Raw genomic sequence first — 21,941 nt, 5'->3', positions numbered from 1 at the left:
ATGAGCGACCATAATAATATAAGAGGAAGATACCTATAGTAATATATCATATCATTGAATATTCTTGTGATATAATAATTAGATTAGATATAGGTCATTTCGTCATTTCAGATTTCCAGAGCTTTATTGTGGAATTAAAATATTAGGTGAAACAGGTAGTATGTATTAGGCATTTATTTAGGTAAGTTGATAGATGAATTTCATAGGAAGTAGGTTCCTAAAACTAGAATAGAATAAGTGGAAATATCCGTATTACTGAACGAATAAATGAGTTCTAGCTTTAACTCGATTTTTCTAATTGTTTTGTCTGATTTTGACGAAATGTGCTCCAATGGTGATACACCACATTTCACAAAAAGCCCATTCCGAGGCTTAGTTTTTACGAATCTGATGTTTGAAAAACACTTCACATTTATTACTTTCTATTATTTTTATATGGCTAGGATTCGAACCACAGTCCTCTTGGTTACACATCAACAGCTCAATTGCATAAGCTTCAAAGTTGACCAAAGCCATCCTATATCCCAAGATAACGATCTCGACGATTCTGACCCAGAAAAACACACTTAAACAACGGCACCGTTTAAAATGACACAAAATACAGGTCATGTCGGACACCAGGTAGCAATTTGAACACCTTTTGCCTGTCGAAAGCGTGATGAGGTTATCTGATGAGACTGTCGAAATGTTGACACACAATTATAACTCCTGACACATCAGCAGGGGACGAATAGGAGTCGTAATTGTTGTTTTTTCCCTTTTTTCTGCCCCTTTCTTTTACCCCCTTGTCAACATAATATCCCATGTGTCCCAGGCTTGAACACTTGTGTGATGGCAGGAAGAGATAGAGGGAAAAATCCCTCCTGCAATTGAGTTTGTCGTCCCATATTAAACATATTAAATTTGTTTGGCCTCATAAAAAGGGTTGGATGGAAATTGGATGGAAAAGAGTGCCTCAGGAAGTAATCCTGCTCAATGGGTCACTGAAGTTAACGTTGGTTAGTATCCGAATGGGTGACCATCTGGTCAATCGCGTCCTGTTGCCTTTTCCTGACCCCACTGTGAGAGGTTGGGGTAGGTCAATTGGTGTGGCTGGTAGCTTGTCTCTGAACGGGGAGGGTAAAACCCGTGTCACTAAAAACTTGAAATCCACCCTATACAGTGCCATTGAAACCACATAAAAAAAATCTTCCAACCCTGAACCCTTTATCATACACAGACTCTCACTCACTCTCGCTAGTCTCACTCAAAGGCGTGTAAAGTGCTCCTACCCCAACACCAATCAAATGATACGCACACACCAACTCTCAGTACCCACACTCAACCACTGTCTAATTTAGACTAATAATGTCCCGGACACTTCAGAAGGAAGGAAAAGTTGAGACGAGGAGGTGAAAGAGAAGAAGACGTGGCAGAGGATGAAGAGAAAGAACAAGTGAGGAGGTACGAGAATGGAGGAATGGGAGGATGGAAGAAGAGACAAAAAGACGTGAGAAGAGAGCCAAAAGGGGACAGGATAAGAGAAGGGAATAAGCAAGGTATGGAAATGAAGTAGTGGAGAAAGGACAGGTAAGGGAATAGAGGAATGGGAGGAAGGGAGATGAAACAAAAGAGGAAAAGGAGTGGAAAACGGACTAGGATAAGGCTTCTAAACAATAAAAAATCCAAAATGGCCCGCCATCAGAATCGGTTTCCAAAAAAATTTCGGAGGGAAAGTTCACCTTGTGTTGCATTTTATAAAAACAACAGCAGCTTGGTTGGTAGCGCGACTGCCTTGAAAGCGCTAGGCTGTGGGTTTCAGAACGGATAATGTTCGTTCTCGGAACGGCTGGCTTTCTCCTGTCCTGTCCTCCTCTCTTCGGTTTCGGGACGATGAGTTACAGTTCTCTCTATCAAACCTTCGCCACTGAAGTTGAGTGCTGTCTAAAAAACATTGTGGGGGAGACTTTCGCATGAAAGACACGTTTCTGCCCTTGAGAGTCAATGAGGACAGCAGGCAGCAGGACCCCTAGTAGATATAGTAGGCTAAGCCTAGTAGGTAGTAGGCTGAGAGTAGTGGTAGTAGACTCTATTTGCTTGACATAGGTAAATGAAAAAAAAAAAAAAAAAAAAAAAAAAAACCACCAACTCTCTATTTTTTTGGAAAAGGGAAAAAAAAAAAAAAAAAAAAAAAAAAAAAAAAATCGCCATCATCATTGTCATCAGATTTTTTTTTTTTTTTTATGTCATTGTTCTGTTGAGTCCTTTACCGCAGACCTCTTTGGTCCTAACGCATTTTAAAGCCGGGCTTTTGGATTACGGAAAGCATATTATTATCTACCTAGGTATACCTTATAGAACACTTTTCGCGCGGGATGACGGATCAGTACCTAGGCTTAAGCCCTTATCACACCCGGCGTTGTTCGTTGACCCCATTCAGGGCTATGAGCGTTATTTTAAAATATTCGGATCCACCGCACCGCTCGTTTGCGATTGTGGTCTTTAGCATTGTTTTCTGTAGCTGTCTTTTAGGTCGTGCGCGCGAGTTTCATCTCGATCGCGCACCCTTCGCTTTTAGCGTCACTGGCTCAGCTCTGACCGTGCGCTTTCTGCGCAACGCCATATTGTGTCAATCATGTGGGGCAAGCGGCCTGGAAAACTCGGCCAGTAGTTTCCAGGCAGCCCCATGCGCACCCTTCGCTTTTAGCGTCACTGGCTCAGCTCTGACCGTGCGCTTTCTGCGCAACGCCGTATTGTGTCAATCATGTGAGGCAAGTGGCCTGGAAAACTCGGCCAGTAGTTTCCAGGCAGCCCCAATCTGGGGGATCTGGTCCAGAGGGATCTAGGTCTAGGTATTTAGTTTCGACTTTGCCAAATATTATCATACCTTCCTCCTTAATGTCGTCTACACAATGTCCAATGTAACCCACTAACCCATGTATGTATAGGTAGCACCTACCTACTCGTATTTTTTTAAACATAATAATGATCATAAATAAATAATAATAAATTAATCACCCGCGTGCCTACACCCTACACACACCATAGGCGGTTCTTGCCTAAATTTTTGGGGGGGCTTGGTTTTGAAGGTACACCTTCAAAATTTTGATTTAGCTTTATGAAAAAAATCTGTGTGAACATCACACGACTTTCCTTATCCTATTTAATGATGCTTATTTGAGTATTATTTTACCCTAACTTTTACCATATCTCTAACCGTTTAGTCGTTATAGCTGAAAACCGCGAAAAAACGGTCGAAATCTGTCCAAAAGCGGTCAAAATACCGCAGCAACCATCTCAACCAAACGTTTTTTGTTGCATCCTTGTCACATTTGTGAACTACAACCCACGATAAACAGAAGAAGGAAGGAAGAGAGGGGAAAGAGAAGAAGGGAGAAGAAAGAAGATAAGGAAGGGAGGAGGAAAGAAGGGGAAAGAGAAAAGGAGTGGAAGGAGAGAGAAGGGAGGAGATAAGGAGGGGGAAGAGAAAAGGAGGAGTAGTGAGAAGGAGGGGGAAGAGAGAAGATAAGGAGGGGGAAGAGAAAAGGAGGTAGAAGGAAGGGTAAAAAGAATTAGGAGGGAGAAGGATGGAGGAAACAAGGGAGAGGGGAGGAGAAAAGGCGGGAAGAGAAAATGAGGGGAAGTGAGAAGGAGAGAGAAGGGAGGAGATAAGGAGGGGGAAGAGAAAAGGAGGAGTAGTGAGAAGGAGGGGGAAGAGAGGAGATAAGGAGGGGGAAGAGAAAAGGAGGTAAAAGGAAGGGTAAAAAGAATTAGGAGGGAGAAGGATGGAGGAAACAAGGGAGAGGGGAGGAGAAAAGACGGGAAGAGAAAATGAGGGGAAGTGAGAAGGAGAGAGAAGGGAGGTGATAAGGAGGGAAGAGAAAATGAGGGGAAGTGAGATGGAGGGAGAAGAGAGGAGATAAGGAGGGGGAAGAGAGGAGATAAAAGGGGGAAGAGAAAAGGAGGGGAAGAGAGGAGAAAAAGAGAGGGGAAGAGGCTAGGAGAATAGGAGGGGGACGAGAAAAGGAGGTAGGAGGAAGGATAAAAAGAATCAGGAGAGAGAAGAAACGAGTTAGAAGGGAGGGGATAAGGAGAAGGAGAAAACGAGAAAAGAAGGGGAAGGGAGGAGGAGAAGGGAGAAGGTAGAATAAAAGAAGAGGGGAAGAGACTAGGAGAAAAGGAGGGGAAGAGAGGAGGAGGGAAACGAGAGAGGAGAAAATGAGGGTAGGAAAAAGAGTTAGGTAAAAGGATGGAGGAAAGGAAGGAAAGAGAGAAGGAGGGAGGAATGTAGGGAAAGGAAGGAGAAAACGAGGTAGAAGGGAGGAAGAAAAAGGAGGGGAAGAGAAGAGGGAGAGGGGATGAGGGGAAAAAAGCTTTCAACCGATTTCCAATGAGATAGAGGTCATGCTCGTGGATGAGTTCTTCTTTTTTTTTTGCTTTCACCACGGAGTGTGAATATTTTTGAGTATGCAGAAGTGTCGCGTTAGAGTGCATACAGGGTGGCCTGGAAGTTAGCATGATTATTTATTTTCCCCCTCCAGTGAGAAAAAATTTACGGTGCCGGAAGCCCAATCGAGTGACTGGCTTCCGGAACTCTAATATTGAACTCCGGCAATATTGACTTTCGTCTTCAGACAAGTATTAAATTTCTTGAATGAAATCTTTCATACCATTCCACTGAGAAAAAAATCTAGGGTGCCGGAACTCCACTCAAATAATGACTCTTTCGGGCCTCTAATATTGAACTCCGGAACTTTAATATTGAACTCTATTGCTCTATATCGGGAAGCTCGACACTCTCTTTTTTTTTTTCTTTTTCTATTGAATATTTGTATTTCACTTCATTTCGTTCGATGTTTATTGACAGGTTAGTCACATAGAGGTGCTTTGTGTTGGCCTATTTATTTATCTTCCACTTTAATATCTACAGGGTTTAACGGTAGAGATTACGCTGACCTTAAACAGCAATTCGCTTCCATTCAAAAAATAAAATAATAATAATAAAAGATTAGTGTTCCACTGCCGTTTTTGTTTCGTAGCCATGAAACAATATTTTGTACTTTGTAATTTAAATAAATAAAGTGGTGCAATATTAAACTGTTGAGATAATGGGACTACATGTCCTAATTCGACAGTCTAGCACTAAATAAAGCAAAATAAAGCACTAATACTAATACTAATACTAATACTATAGCATTCCAACAAGCCACCCTGTACTTTGCACTAATGAGGGAAAAAAGACTCAAACGATTGATTAAAATCTGGATGAGGGATAAACATCATACACAATTTATAAACGAAAATTTGTAAATAATAATAATAATAATCTACAGGGTTTAACGGTAGAGGTAGAGATTACGCTAACCTTAAACAGCAATTCGCTTCCATTCAAAAAATAAAATAATAATAATAAAAGATTAGTGTTGCACCGCCGTTTTTATTTCGTAGCCATGAAACAATTGCTACATTAGACGCATGTGGTCTGTGTCGTAGCATGCCCATCCCGTAGTATGCCTGTCATCAGATGGGCGAGAAGAGACACAATACTTCCCATTTAGGTGCTGGGTCAAAAATGTCACATAATGTAGGTATAGGTATCTCGATAAATTTTCGTCGTAGCATGCCCATCCCGTAGTATGCCTCTCATCAGATGGGCGAGAAGAGACACAATACCTACTTCCCATTTAGGTGCTGGGTCAAAAATGTCACATAATGTAGGTATAGGTATCTCGATAAATTTTATGACTTGACTTACTCGTACATACACAAAGAGCTCACTCCTATAAACACACTCTCAATTCGTGTGGACTCACCGTAAGGCTCGTGTCGTAGCATGCCCATCCCGTAGTATGCCTCTCATCAGATGGGCGAGAAGAGACACAATACTTCCCATTTAGGTGCTGGGTCAAAAATGTCACATAATGTAGGTACAGGTATCTCGATAAATTTTATGACTTGACTTACTCGTACATACACAAAGAGCTCACCCCTATAAACACACTCTCAATTCGTGTGGACTCACCGTAAGGCTCAGTATTTCTTTCAAACCCTCTGACATCATCTTTAGACCGCTTCCAATCAACAATCCCACAGGCTTAACCATCTTCCCGGTGGTTAATGTTAACCATGACGTTTATGTAAACTATGCAGGATGAATTGCTTACATAAATTACATTATTACATAATGAATGAGTTACATAAATTATATAATGATGATAAATTCATCAACACCAGAGATGGCGTTGAGGTAAATTATAGCTCGGAATGTTCGGCCTTAGAGTCTACTTCAAACGGAAGACCTACGGTTATTCATTGATGTATGGAGTTACCTATTAGATCAAAATACATAGAAGACACGGATCGTCTGACAGAACTAGGTTTCCGACCGGGCCGACTATCGTCTTTTTGGCTAGGTCTGTCAGACAGACCTAGCTAGAACATGTGTGGCGGAAAAATCTTGACATCTGTGTCTGTCAGACCGTCTTAGAGACCATGGTCTGAAGCTTTTTCCACCACGCACGTTCCAACGCGACAGTCTGACAGACCGTGGTTTGTCAGGCAGTATGATCGTGAGTGGCTGGCATTAGGACTTTTGGCTTTTTACTTTCCTTATCCTATAGGAAGGAAAGTAATATAATCGGGTCAAATTTTCGATGGTCAGTTTTTAGTGCCAAAACACGTTTTGAGGTCCCTCGAGCCTAAATCCAAAGTTTCAGCCATTGGTCCGTGTGAGTGTCTGTCCGTCTGTCTGTGTGTCTGTAAACAAAATATCTCGAGAACGGTAAGAGCTAGAGACTTGAAATTTGGAATGAAGATGTCAAATGTGACAAGGATGTGACACGAAACTTTCGGTTAAGATCGGTGCTGCGGTTGGCGGTATTTTGAGCGCTTTTTAGCGGTTTTTGACCGTTTTTTGGTGGTTTTCAGCTATACCGACTAAACGGTTAGAGATATTGTAAAAGTTAGGGTATAAGAACAAGAACACCCAAATAAGCATCATTCAATAGGATAAGGAAAGTCGTGTGATGTTCACACCAGATTTTTCTTCTCGGCCTTAAAAAAGAAGTAAGTACAGAGAAGAAAGAGAGAGTGCTTCCGTTTCACTTCAAACCACATTTCCATGAGGAAAAAAGGGAGAGAGAGAGAGAGAGAGAAGAAAGAGACAAAGGGAAGAGAGAGATAGAAAGGGGGAAAAGGACAAAGCGATGAAAGAGAGAGAGAGAGAGAGATAGAGAGATAGAGAGATAGAGAGAGAGAGACTAGACAAAGAGAGATGGAAAAACCAGATAAATAAAACACGCGGTTCAAATGGTAAGCTTTCCTCAGGCATTTTTTTCCAATACTAAAAAAAAGTCGATTAATTAATTAACTTTATTATAATGATTGCATCCTCTCCATGAAAGTATTGGCTGTAATTTATGCAATTTTCGCCCAGACGTGTGCTCAGTAATCGGGCTAATAATTAATCAGGTTTTAATTGAAAAAAACACTGGGATGAATTCAAACCAGGGTTGGCTTTAGGAGGAAGATACAGGGTTCGTTTTAGAAGGAAGAAAGGGCTGGTTTCAAGAGGAAAACAGGGTTGGCTTTAGGAGGAAGACAGTAGTAGCGTAGCGTGTATGTATGGCGTGTATGGCGGCCATACAACTCAAAAGTTCACTTTAGTGCCCATAAATATTAATGGCATGTATTTTGATGGGACTTGGTAGACCTGTGCATGAGCGCTACACGCCCTACACTTGAATTTAGACCACGCTACGCCACTGAAGACAGGGTTGGTTTTGCTTATTTAAATAAGTGAGGATTGTTTCAGCAATAAGCAGTAAGGCAGACGAATGTACCTACGTAGTAAATTGACCCTTGTTTGTATTCTCCCCTGCCAGGACTGATTGATTAAATGCTGATAACGATGTTGAGTGACTAGTAATGTTAATAAGCTAGTACAGGGTTGTCCAACCTTTGCGCACCCGAGGGCCACAAGAGACCAAGGTAGAGAGTTGGCGGGCCGCAAAGTTAAAAATTCAACTCACAGGTGGGGCCTTCTACACGGGTTTTTGTGGGCTTTCGCGGGCCGCAGAAATGAACTCGCGGGCCGCATGCGGCCCTTGGGCCGCGGGTTGGACAACCCTGAGCTAGTAGTTAGATATATCTTAGATACCTACTATTTGCTATTCTCACCTAGTCCTTGAATAATGATGAAAATAAATTATTCCTAGGGGAAAAAATAGATTAAAACATTAAATTTTATGTCCAGGATTTATTAGTGTTTTCTGCAAACACTTTTCCTATACTGTGTCCTCCCCAAAAGGAGTACCTTTACGTTTCTTATTTAGAACGAGGTGTCCAACAGTTTAATAGAGCATAGAGAACCTCTTAGGGTAATGTTACACCAAGCACGCATTTGCAAACGAACGTTTGCAAATGCGTGCTTGGTGTAACATTACCTTTAAACCGACAGCAGCCGGATCAACTCCGCGCACACACGAACGCTGTTTGCAAGCCAATGTTTGTGGAAAAATGATTGCAAACGATGCGCGCTTGGTGTAACATTACCCTTAATTGGCACAATTTTGTTTACAAACGAGAAATTAGGACAGATAAACGTCGCTGATTTATGAATAAAGTAAAAAGTTGACCCCCATACGGTATGAATCATTATTCTATAAGTACCTATTTTAACAGCTACACCATACACCCTGTATATCCCCCCACCCAGTCCAAGTAGAACTAAGAGCACTTTTCACTGTCTCATAAAAAGTCGCCTATAAAATTGAAGACGGTTAAATGATAGCTGAATTATTTATCATTTTCATTAGACTGAGATGGCCTTTTGTGTCTTCTTTATGTCACCTTTCCTCAGTTATACATCTCATCTATGTATGGCCTTTATATATTAAAAAAGTACCTTTTTATGTTTTCTACGTCTATACATGGGTTTTACCCGTTGATTTGTTAATCAATCAATCAATCAATCAATCAGTCTATCGGTCTTCTATCTAGCTATACGTACCTTCTATCTGTCTTTTTATTATTATTATTTTTTTTTTTAATTTTTTGAATTTTTTTTATTATTATTACTTATTATTATTATTATTATTATTATTATTATTATTATTATTATTATTATTATTATTATTATTATTATTATTATTATTATTATTATTATTATTATTATTATTATTATTATTATTATTATTATTATTATTATTATTATTATTATTATTATTATTATTATTATTATTATTATTATTATTATTATTATTATTATTATTATTATTATTATTATTATTATTATTATTATTATTATTATTATTATTATTATTATTATTATTATTATTATTATTATTATTATTATTATTATTATTATTATTATTATTATTATTATTATTATTATTATTATTATTATTATTATTATTATTATTATTATTATTATTATTATTATTATTATTATTATTATTATTATTATTATTATTATTATTATTATTATTATTATTATTATTATTATTATTATTATTATTATTATTATTATTATTATTATTATTATTATTATTATTATTATTATTATTATTATTATTATTATTATTATTATTATTATTATTATTATTATTATTATTATTATTATTATTATTATTATTATTATTATTATTATTATTATTATTATTATTATTATTATTATTATTATTATTATTATTATTATTATTATTATTATTATTATTATTATTATTATTATTATTATTATTATTATTATTATTATTATTATTATTATTATTATTATTATTATTATTATTATTATTATTATTATTATTATTATTATTATTATTATTATTATTATTATTATTATTATTATTATTATTATTATTATTATTATTATTATTATTATTATTATTATTATTATTATTATTATTATTATTATTATTATTATTATTATTATTATTATTATTATTATTATTATTATTATTATTATTATTATTATTATTATTATTATTATTATTATTATTATTATTATTATTATTATTATTATTATTATTATTATTATTATTATTATTATTATTATTATTATTATTATTATTATTATTATTATTATTATTATTATTATTATTATTATTATTATTATTATTATTATTATTATTATTATTATTATTATTATTATTATTATTATTATTATTATTATTATTATTATTATTATTATTATTATTATTATTATTATTATTATTATTATTATTATTATTATTATTATTATTATTATTATTATTATTATTATTATTATTATTATTATTATTATTATTATTATTATTATTATTATTATTATTATTTTTTTTTTTTTTTTTTTTTGTTTTTTTTTTTTTTTTTTTTTTTTTTTTTTTTTTTTTTAAAAAAGGGGTATTATTTTATTAAAAAGGGCCCATTGTTGGGGCGCCGGCGCCCACTGTGGGCGGCCCCTGGGCACGTCATTGTTGTACGTTCAGTGGAGCAGAAATGTATGCAAATGTCAGAAGGCAGAAGGAATATCCATTGTCAAAGCCAGTGTCAATAGGTTTGTGTAAGTATGTGAACGAACCAGAGGCGTGGCTGGGACTCTTGCTTGGAAAATTGGTAGCTGTAGTTGGATTTATTTAGGCCATTTTAAGCTGATTAGAACAGATACTACACTTTGATCTTAGCCAAAAGGCCGAGAAGCGAGTGACAAGCATTTGTGCTTAACACAATTGAAATTCCTTATTTAGGTAGGCCATTTTACTAGTCATTCAGGGAAATTTAAAGCTCTTCAACTCACACAGAAATATTTAAAAGCTCGATTATGTCAGGATCCCAATTGGGACTCAGAGAAAGGGCCCGTATGTGACCCCGAAAAGATCGATCAAGGTCAAAAGTTCGTGTGAAAAATTAAACATATTTGTCAAATTTTATGAAAAATTTCAAATCGAACTGATCATTATGGCAGACAAAAAAGAGAGGAAAATTTCGTGCCCTCATTCATACTTGGAAAAAATTGAATGAGTTCAATTTTTCCCCTGAGCTTTGTTACTGGACTACTTATTTGAACGAAGCCGTTTTTGCCTGGACTATCCACTAACCTAGGGTAAACTAAGAAGGCAACGAGGGGTTTATCAACTTCAGAATGTAGATGTAGCTAAAGCTACCTAACTAATAGTGGTCCCGTAATGAAATCCACCCCACAGCACTGACAAACTGACATACAAAATACAAATAATGTTTTCATTTCTTTGTGGCGACAGCAAAGTGTCAAATATGGAATAGAATATTTATTGTCAGCAAAATGTCTGCCGGGTTGAGCTGAGACAGTACTAGGTGAGAGAAGATATTGTTTCTACAGTTTGGCATGGAAGTGGTAACTTAAAAACAAGTCAAGTTTACCAACCTTGCCTATCTCAACCCGGTACATAATCACGACCTCAAGGTGCTATCGCCGCTGGTTTTGGAAAAAAAAAAAAAATGTGTATGAAGGCAACTATAGCACTTTCACTAAATTTTAAGCAGTGCATATTGCATACGCGACTAATCTGAAGGGGCAAATTGTAGGTTTCTGGAAAAAAAGTCTATTTTTTCAGCTTTAAGAGTTGATGCCGTTTATTTCATTCCTTAATTCCCAGCCGTTTCTGAGATATAAGCGTGGTTCGCAAATCACGAACCACCCTGTATTGTTAAAAATATATTAAATTTGTTCAGTTCAGTTCAGTTCAGTTCTTACTTTTTCTTTCTTTCTCATCTTTTTCTGCTTATTCTTTATCCACTTCATCGTCTTGTGTCTTGTTTTTCTCGTTGTTGTTCTTCTTCTCTTTCATGTTCTTCTTCTCTTCCTCCTTCTCCTTTTTCTTCTTCCACTTGTTCTTATTCTTAACCTCCTTCTCCTTTCATTTCATCCTTTACTTCTTCTTTCTCTCTTCATTATCGTTTTGTTAGGCTTGATTTCTTTGATGTTGGAACACCTACTCATTTTCTTCATTTGTACCAAATAGTTTGGACTCGGACTTTTGGAGTGCAATTTCGTGTACTTCTGTCCTGCTGTAGCTCAAAAACTTAGTGTAGGTTCGAGTTTTTAAAACTCTTTTTGTCATATTCAACATGATAAGCATGATATTGTTGTCCTATCTCTCCTAATTAAGCATTTTCATCAACAAAATGTGAACAACATCAACAAAATAAATGCTCTCAATTCCAATCCACCGTCTTGGGTGACATGAAAGGTCATTATAGGTAATTGATTTTTTTTTTAATCTCAATTTTATTGTAATTAGCATGTCCATTTTAACTTCAACTTTTCACGATAGTTAACTGGGTCCTCGAGATTACTTTCATTTTTCATTATGATTTTCAGTATTTCTTCTCATTTTTTGTAAACCTCCTGGTGTTTTAATTCGGTGGTTCCCAGACATCTGATCGGGGCTGGCCAAAATTCGCCTTATAGAATCTTGGCAACATGCTGCGGGGTTATTAATTTTATTTATCTGTGGTTATTTCAAGTTAAAGACTTTTTTCACTAAATTTAGTGAAAAATCACTTGTCAGTACATTTTGGCTATACTTAGTTTTCTCAGTGGTCAGTAGAAGAATTTTAGCCTAAGCAGGTTATGTAATTGGTCTTATTGGGCCCAGTTTTATTGACTTCCTGGACTTGCTTCTTAATTTTTCTGTATTTTTCTCACTTAATTTTAGTAAATAACAAAGTTTTTGTACAAGGGTTACAAGGGCTTATTGTTTGAAAATCCATTTTAAAAAGCATTTAAAAAACCATTTTCAAAATGTACATTTTGCATTTTACATTTCAAATTGGTTTTTAAAAAGCATTTTACATTTTGCATTTCAAATTGGTTTTCTAGAGGCATTTCACATTTTGCATTTCAAATTGGTTTTCAAAAGCATTTTGCACATCTCTGAAATTATAGCTCGGGATGTTCGGCCTTACAGTCCACTTCAAACAGAGGACCTAGGGTTATTCATTGATGTATGGAGTTACCTATTAGATCAAAATACATAGAAGACACGGACCGTCTGACACTAGATTTCCGACTGGGCCGACATCTTTTTGTCTAGCTAGGTCTGTCAGACAGACCTAGCTAGAACGTGATACACGGGTTTTTGTGGGCTTTCGCGGGCCGCAGAAATGAACTCGCGGGCCGCATGCGGCCCTTGGGCCGCGGGTTGGACAACCCTGAGCTAGTAGTTAGATATATCTTAGATACCTACTATTTGCTATTCTCACCTAGTCCTTGAATAATGATGAAAATAAATTGGGCATATTTTATGCTGAACATTTTACATTTTCAATTTTAATTAAAAATGAGAATTTATATTTTAAAAAACCTAAATGAAAAGCCCATTCATCCCGTTTTTTTTCGAGCTGTGAGTGTTTTTTTGTTGCAATTTCGTTCGAAAAATATTGACAGGTTAGTCACATAGAGGTGCTTTGTGTTGGCCTATTTATTTATCTTCCACTTGTATCTTGTATCTATCTATGGCATGTACTGTGATGGGACTTGGTAGACCTGTGCATGAGCGCTACACGCCCTACACTTGAATTTAGACCACGCTACGCCACTGAAGACAGGGTTGGTTTTGCTTATTTAAATAAGTGAGGATTGTTTCAGCAATAAGCAGTAAGGCAGACGAATGTACCTACGTAGTAAATTGACCCTTGTTTGTATTCTCCCCTGCCAGGACTGATTGATTAAATGCTGATAACGATGTTGAGTGACTAGTAATGTTAATAAGCTAGTACAGGGTTGTCCAACCTTTGCGCACCCGAGGGCCACAAGAGACCAAGGTAGAGAGTTGGCGGGCCGCAAAGTTAAAAATTCAACTCACAGGTGGGGCCTTCTACACGGGTTTTTGTGGGCTTTCGCGGGCCGCAGAAATGAACTCGCGGGCCGCATGCGGCCCTTGGGCCGCGGGTTGGACAACCCTGGCCTAGAGCTTACAACGCAGACACGCTACCAACCAAGCAAAACTATTCTAAAGCTGGTTTCTCCTCTGGCGTAATGCCGGTCTCCGCTTGCTTGTTGAGGGTAAAGCTCCGCTGGGTAAAGCTGACCCCACTATGTAGCGGGGGCCAAGGGTTTAAGAACCGCTGCTATGAAGATTCCTAACCAATCACATCAGTTCCTTAAGCCTCGGGCTATTGGAGATTCATCAGATTTTAACCAATAAACATCTTCTTTGTCCTTAGAGTTCTCTATTCACAGTACATAATATTCTATAGGTTTCCCTTTGATTACAATCACAATATTCACATACCTATAGTTAAATACCTTTTTGTCATCAGTCATCAATAGTCATCATACATACATTGGCTAGGGCACTAGATAGCACTTTAGCTCTATTTCCTCTTCCTTACGTATGCTCACCATCTCCGTGGTGTAGTGGTTAGTACACTCACCTGGCGTTCAGGAGGGCCTGGGTAGGATCCCAACCCAGGTATGGAACTTTAATTTTTCCCAACATTGTTTACGAATTTGTCCACAAGAACAGGTTGAATGCGTGAGTGCTGGTCACAAACATCGTTCCTCGATTATCGATTAAGTACTATACCTTGCCAAATTCAGGACTTGACTCGGACTTAAACCACCAACCTCCAGAGGCTCCACATCCAAAGTCCACCGCGCTGAGGTTGGTCCACATTATAAAACCACTGGAGTAGGGCCATATAACTTTATCATTATGTTAGAATCAAAGGATTTTGGTGGACTGAAATAAAAGTTCCTAGCTTGGACGCTGCTTCACTTCCAGTTACAGCAGTGAGAAATGGATGGTGAAATTGGGACATCCACTAATTTTCTATAGTTTTCATTCTTCAGTTGCACTAGTTCCAGAAGTGAGAAATGGATAGTGAAATGGACACATCCACCAATTATCTAATTTTTCAGTCTTCAATTACAGCAGTGAGGATTATTATTATTATTATTATTATTATTATTATTATTATTATTATTATTATTATTATTATTATTATTATTATTATTATTATTATTATTATTATTATTATTATTATTATTATTATTATTATTATTATTATTATTATTATTATTATTATTATTATTATTATTATTATTATTATTATTATTATTATTATTATTATTATTATTATTATTATTATTATTATTATTATTATTATTATTATTATTATTATTATTATTATTATTATTATTATTATTATTATTATTATTATTATTATTATTATTATTATTATTATTATTATTATTATTATTATTATTATTATTATTATTATTATTTTTCATAACCAAATATATAAATATATAACAATACTTCAATCATCAATACACCAGCTCCATCATCAAAAGCATAAGGCTTAACAATCTGCCTTGTTCCTCTTAATTTTAATGAGACAGCTTTCAGAATTGAGAACTCAGTCCTTGTTACTACAACTACCTGAAATGGCCACTTGGTCTGTGGTGTATAATATCTCTAGTAGCGTTGTCAAATTTTCTTGACTTGGCGGAGCGGAGCGCCTTGCTCCCTAATAGGTAAATAAATGGAGCTATGCCCTTTATCTGTTATCAAGCCAGCCTCGTTAGCATGGTGGGTAGCGCGTCTGCCTTGGAGGCGCTAGGTCGCGTGTTCGATTCCCACACGGGATGGATTGATTATAAACAGATAAGGTTCATTTTCCGGAACGGCTGGCTTTCTAATATCCTGTTTTTCATAAGACCTCTATCCATTCATCCGTTGTTTGGTATATTTGTACTTACTCATGTAGATATAAATATTACTTTATATCTTGTATTTACGTTATAATTTATAATTGTCCATTTATCTAGGTACTATAACTACCCTCCATCTCCAGATAAGGTTGCTTCCTATCCTTTAAGACCTATAGGTAGTTCTTTTTCCTCTTGGACATTTTTTACGAAATAGATATACCTACATACGTAGGCACTACAGATTTACAGATACCTAGGTACATAAAATATAACATTGACTATTATTAGATAAATAAATACGTACTTATTTATCTAATAATAGAGAGTATGCATGTTTTACAAGTGCTTTCAGACAGACACAGAGCCCTCAGTTCAAATCCCGAGACATAAGAATGGAAGCTTTCAAGCTTTTGTGATATGACGACAATATTTCAAGTGTGTTTACCTCTTTGAGAAGTAAGAAAAGCATATGAAGGCAGGTCCAGGGTTGGTCACAGGGGGGTCGTTCTGAGCCCGCGGTCCCACTTAGGGCGGGACTCCTCAAGGGGGCCGGGGACAACATTTTTTTTTTTTCAAGAGTTTTGATAGAGAGAATTCTAACTGCTAAGGTCATATCGTCCCGAAAGCGAAGAGAGAAGACAGGATAGGAGAAAGCCAGCCGTTCCGAGAACGAACTGTTTAGCATAAAATCCGAACCGGGCGGGAATTCATCCCGCGACCTAGCGCTTACCATCCAAACCATCTACCCTCCAAGCTAACTAGGCTGCCATTTTTTCATGATTTTGTAAACGTGAAAAAAGACTTTGGTCAGTAAAAAAAAGTATGCAACCTTGAAGGAGCTACTTAAATTTTCTCGAAAAAAATTTCGCCTGCGCCGCTGTCTTTTATTCTCTGACTCCAATAACTTTATTTTTTATAAGCTAGCAGCACGCTATTGGCCAGATGGTCACCCATCCGGGTACTAACCACGCGCAACCGTGCTCAACTTCAGTGATCCACGCGGAACTGGTGCTTTCAGGTTGTGGTTATGTGCCGGGTTGAGCTGTGACAGTACAAAGGCAGAAGGAATATCCATTGTCAAAGCCAGTGTCAATAGGTTTGTGTAAGTATGTGAACGAACCAGAGGCGTGGCTGGGACTCTTGCTTGGAAAATTGGTAGCTGTAGTTGGATTTATTTAGGCCATTTTAAGCTGATTAGAACAGATACTACACTTTGATCTTAGCCAAAAGGCCGAGAAGCGAGTGACAAGCATTTGTGCTTAACACAATTGAAATTCCTTATTTAGGTAGGCCATTTTACTAGTCATTCAGGGAAATTTAAAGCTCTTCAACTCACACAGAAATATTTAAAAGCTCGATTATGTCAGGATCCCAATTGGGACTCAGAGAAAGGGCCCGTATGTGACCCCGAAAAGATCGATCAAGGTCAAAAGTTCGTGTGAAAAATTAAACATATTTGTCAAATTTTATGAAAAATTTCAAATCGAACTGATCATTATGGCAGACAAAAAAGAGAGGAAAATTTCGTGCCCTCATTCATACTTGGAAAAAATTGAATGAGTTCAATTTTTCCCCTGAGCTTTGTTACTGGACTACTTATTTGAACGAAGCCGTTCTTGCCTGGACTATCCACTAACCTAGGGTAAACTAAGAAAGCAAGGAGGGGTTTATCAACTTCAGAATGTAGATGTAGCTAAAGCTACCTAACTAATAGTGGTCCCGTAATGAAATCCACCCCACAGCACTGACAAACTGACATACAAAATACAAATAATGTTTTCATTTCTTTGTGGCGACAGCAAAGTGTCAAATATGGAATAGAATATTTATTGTCAGCAAAATGTCTTGCATATTTTTAATCTATGTATAAGAGGCATAAAATTGATGGTTTTGGTTCTTTGTTTTCGAATACGTATATTACTGGACATTTTTGATTTGCCATATTGAGATATCTACGCCAGAGCACATATTGTATGTAAATTACATGTTTGAAGAGATTTTAACATGGATTTTATGAATTTCAACATGTTTTTTCACATGTCTATCGTCATAACCAAATGGGCCATAATAAGAACAGACTTGTCAGTTAATATCGGTTTAGATGTATTTAATGTTAAGACTGATAGGCTGATACACATGCTACTATTCTTCTTACAACCAGACGAGACGAAATGATACCTAAATCGCACAATAATTTATAGTTGCCAGTTGCCACAGAAGAGAAAACCTCTGTTGGAAAGATGATGTCTATCGTCATAACCAAATGGGCCATAATAAGAACAGACTTGTCAGTTAATATCGGTTTAGATGTATTTAATGTTAAGCCTGATAGCCTGATACACATGCTACTATTCTTCTTACAACCAGACGAGACGAAATGATACCTAAATCGCACAATAATTTATGGTTGCCAGTTGCCACAGAAGAGGAAACCTCTGTTGGAAAGATGGGTGGTTTCAGGACATCTAGAGGTGCATTGGAAATTTGGCAACATCCACTATACAATTTACCAGGCAGAATGGATCATCAATAGATGGATTATATTATTTTGAGAGAGTTATTACGGGTGGAACTCTCCAATTTCTAAATTTGGAAATTTCATTCGAAAGTCAGAAAACACGCGAATAGCAACAATCTTCTTAATTACGTCAAAATAATACATTCATATACTGGGAATCTAAAGTCTTTGAAATGATAGAAAGTTAGAGAGAGAGAGAGAGAGAGAGAGAGAGAGAGAGAGAAAATCATTTTCATGGATATGAATATGAGCCTGTCAAAGTGACTAGCAGCAGAATTTAGCAGAACCAGAACTCTTCTCCCAAATAGGAATGCAAAGTAGTAATTTTATTTTCTTCTGTCCACAAACTGACCAGTAATCAGCAAAACATAATTATCTACAATTTGTACAGTAGACAAAATAAATGATGTAACAATTTAACAAAGAGAGAGAGAGAGAGAGAGAGAGAGAGAGAGAAAATCATTTTCATGGATATGACTATGAGCCTGTTAAAGTGACTAGCAGCAGAATTCAGCAGAACCCAGAACTCTCCCAAATAGGTATGCAAAGTAGTAGGTAATTCTATTTTCTTCTGTCCACAGACTGACCAATAATCAGCAAAACATAATTATCTACAATTTTTATCTACAATAGTAGACAAATGATGTAACAATTTAACAGCATCCCTTCAACCAGACAGATCAAATAGTGAACGCATTGGACGTTAGCAAAAACAAGGTCAACTTTGAAAGAGAGAGAGAGAGAGAGAGAGAGAGAGAGAGAGAAAATCATTTTCATGGATATGACTATGAGCCTGTTAAAGTGACTAGCAGCAGAATTTAGCAGAACCAGAACTCTCCTCCCAAATAGGAATGCAAAGTAGTAATTTTATTTTCTTCTGTCCACAGACTGACCAGTAGGTAATCAGCAAAACATAATTATCTACAATTTGTACAGCAGACAAATGATGTAACAATTTAACAACATCCCTTCAACCAGACAGATCAAATAGTGAACGCATTGGACGTTATCAAAAACAAGGTCAACTTTGAAAGAGCCTACAAAGGCTCATAAAACCCCAAGTGAAATATTTGGCGAGCTGAACAGAACGCAGTGTGTTCGGCAAAATATGAAAATAACAGCGTGTATCTAAAGCTCGTATGTATATGAATGAGTGAAAATGTACTCATACTGAGACTCGGAGGACTTTGTTCAAAGTGAAAAAGCTACATTAGAGAGTAAGTTAGAATGACTTTTCCAGGTTCAAAAGCCTTTTCAGCCCTTTTGTTTATTAGAAATATGATAATTTACATATATTATTTTCACAAAGTTTCCATTCGCAAAGGCCCTCTGCCTTTGGGTTGTAACAAAGGTAACGGCATTTTATTGTGCAACATATTTAGTTCTTTTGCTTTAGTTCAAAATAAATAATTCCTAGGGGAAAAAATAGATTAAAACATTAAATTTTATGTCCAGGATTTATTAGTGTTTTCTGCAAACACTTTTCCTATACTGTGTCCTCCCCAAAAGGAGTACCTTTACGTTTTCTTATTTAGAACGAGGTGTCCAACAGTTTAATAGAGCATAGAGCACCTCTTAGGGTAATGTTACACCAAGCGCGCAAACATTTGCAAACGAATGTTTGCAAATGTTCGTTCCTTTGCCTTTCGTGCTGTGAAATTTGCTATACACGACTTGGAAATTGAATGTGCTTTTGATCTTGGTATTAATTTTGTCTTCATATAGTTCTAGTGTATCATGACTTCGCCATATATTGGATTATTCAATTCAATTAACGTAGTTAGATATAATTTGAGCGTTGTTACTAATCTTTACTTGTATGATATTTGTTTTGTTTGTGAAATCTTCATTTGTTTTAACTCTGACAATATTTATTATGATTACCTTGATTCTTATTAAATCCGTTTATGATTAGATTATCAATTTGAACATTTGAGTTAGGTATTAAACGTAGCACAATTTTCAACAGGCCCATTTTTTCACTATGATAAACAAGCTGAACAATTTGCTGATGCTTCCTGCTAAAGGTTATTTTGTGAATCGATTTCAAAATAATATTGTTGAACAAGTTAAAGTTTAAACTAAACTATCAGTTGTATATTTATTTATATATTTATGTACGTACCTATAACCATAATATTTTTGTATAAATTTACAGAACATTAACAAATTAATAAGTTCTTCTTTACAAGTCTTGAGGGCAAACAGATGTGAGATGGAGCTTTTGTATTAGGATAGACCAGCCAAATATGGGGCTAATAGTATTTGGATAACGGAATATGCAATACATCCCAAGACCCGAGAGTATCCGATATTTGGCTGGTTTCCCCTATATAACGTATTTTGTAAGTTATTTACAAACTTAATTAAACATGATCATTTCTTTCATTATATGTATATTATTAAAAGTTCACTTTTTTGTGTTTCTTCGGTATTTCTTTCCGAAAAATTAATTGAATATTACCACTCGCGCCCAGGGTGAATTTCAAACAGATAAGGCTCGTTATCGGAAAGGCTTTCTAAAAAAAAAGTCATTCAACTCTGTATTACAGTTTGATAATGTGTAGATTTTCCCTTTTTTTTTTTTTTTTTTTTTTTTTTTGGTAATATGCTATTTATTTATTTATTGTATGATAATTATTAGGTAGTAGGTAGCCATCGCCATTATCAATGTATTTTATTCTAAATGGTACCTACACTTGGTACAGGCTATATTGGAAGTATGGTATCTTTACGGAATAGGTAGGTATGTATTTTTTCTTCAAAAAACAGCATGTGAGGAAAGAGTGTGAGAGAGAGAGAGAGAGAAAGAGAGAGAGAGAGAGATCCAACCTCCATGAAGGGAACCAAGGTGAGATTGTTGTCAATTTAGCAGTAATCATAATCAACACATTTTGATTCTGTGGTCCTGAGACCAACCTGATTGGCAATTTGGCAACTCAGAGAGTCCAAACCCCCCAGTCTTACATAATCCTAATACTGATTTACGAACAAATAAAATTTAATTTGCCAAAAAAGTGTTCTTCCTCTTCTTCTTCTTTTTCTTCCTTCTTCTTCTTCGTCATTTTCTTCTTACTTTTTCTTTCTTTCTCATCTTTTTCTGCTTATTCTTTATCCACTTCATCGTCTTGTGTCTTGTTTTTCTCGTTCTTCTTCTCTTTCATGTTCTTCTGCTCTTCCTCCTCCTTCTCTTCCTCCTCCTTCTTCTTCTTCTTCTTCCACTTGTTCTTATTCTTAACCTTTCATTTCATCCTTTGCTTCTTCTTTTTCTCTTCATTATCGTTTTGTTATGCCTGATTTCTTTACAACAACAACAACAACAACAACAACAACAACAACAACAACAACAACAACATCAACAACAACAACAACAACAACAACATAAAAGAAATAAGTATAAGTATAAGTGGTGCTTTATTTAGACTGTCAGCTTAGAACAAGTTGTTCCATTATATCAACAGTTTGTTGTGCAAATTCGCCCGGATTGTGATTTGTCTGTAAAATCAAAGAAAAGGCGTTTGGTGCAGTTTATTTAGAATTTGTTCTCTTTTAAAAGTATCTGATGGAAATGTTAAAGGGTTAGCCTATCTCTCCATACCTACCATCCTAGGTAACTTCTCCGCTCTTTTGTCCCAAATCTTCCTCGACCTCATCTCTCCATCTGGATTTCTGTCTCCTACAAGTTGACTGGAGAACTGAAATTCTGATGTGGACCAGCACCTCGGAATTTGTTCAAAATCGGCGGAATTTGACGCTCACCAAAAGGAA

At 36.1% G+C, this 21,941-nt stretch overlaps 2 pseudogenes; both read right to left on the bottom strand.

Moving 5' to 3' along the window:
• Window positions 1-10,479: 10,479 nt before the first annotated feature.
• On the bottom strand, window positions 10,480-10,660 carry LOC113467057 (annotated as a pseudogene).
• Window positions 10,661-16,717: 6,057 nt separating this feature from the next.
• On the bottom strand, window positions 16,718-16,898 carry LOC113467056 (annotated as a pseudogene).
• Window positions 16,899-21,941: the final 5,043 nt, after the last annotated feature.

The sequence above is a fragment of the Diaphorina citri genome, unplaced genomic scaffold, assembly GCF_000475195.1.
Source record: "Diaphorina citri unplaced genomic scaffold, Diaci psyllid genome assembly version 1.1 scaffold390, whole genome shotgun sequence".
Classification (NCBI taxonomy): domain Eukaryota; kingdom Metazoa; phylum Arthropoda; class Insecta; order Hemiptera; family Psyllidae; genus Diaphorina; species Diaphorina citri.
The sequence above is the reverse complement of the archived record's forward strand: the minus strand, read 5'-3'. Positions and strand labels throughout refer to the sequence as shown.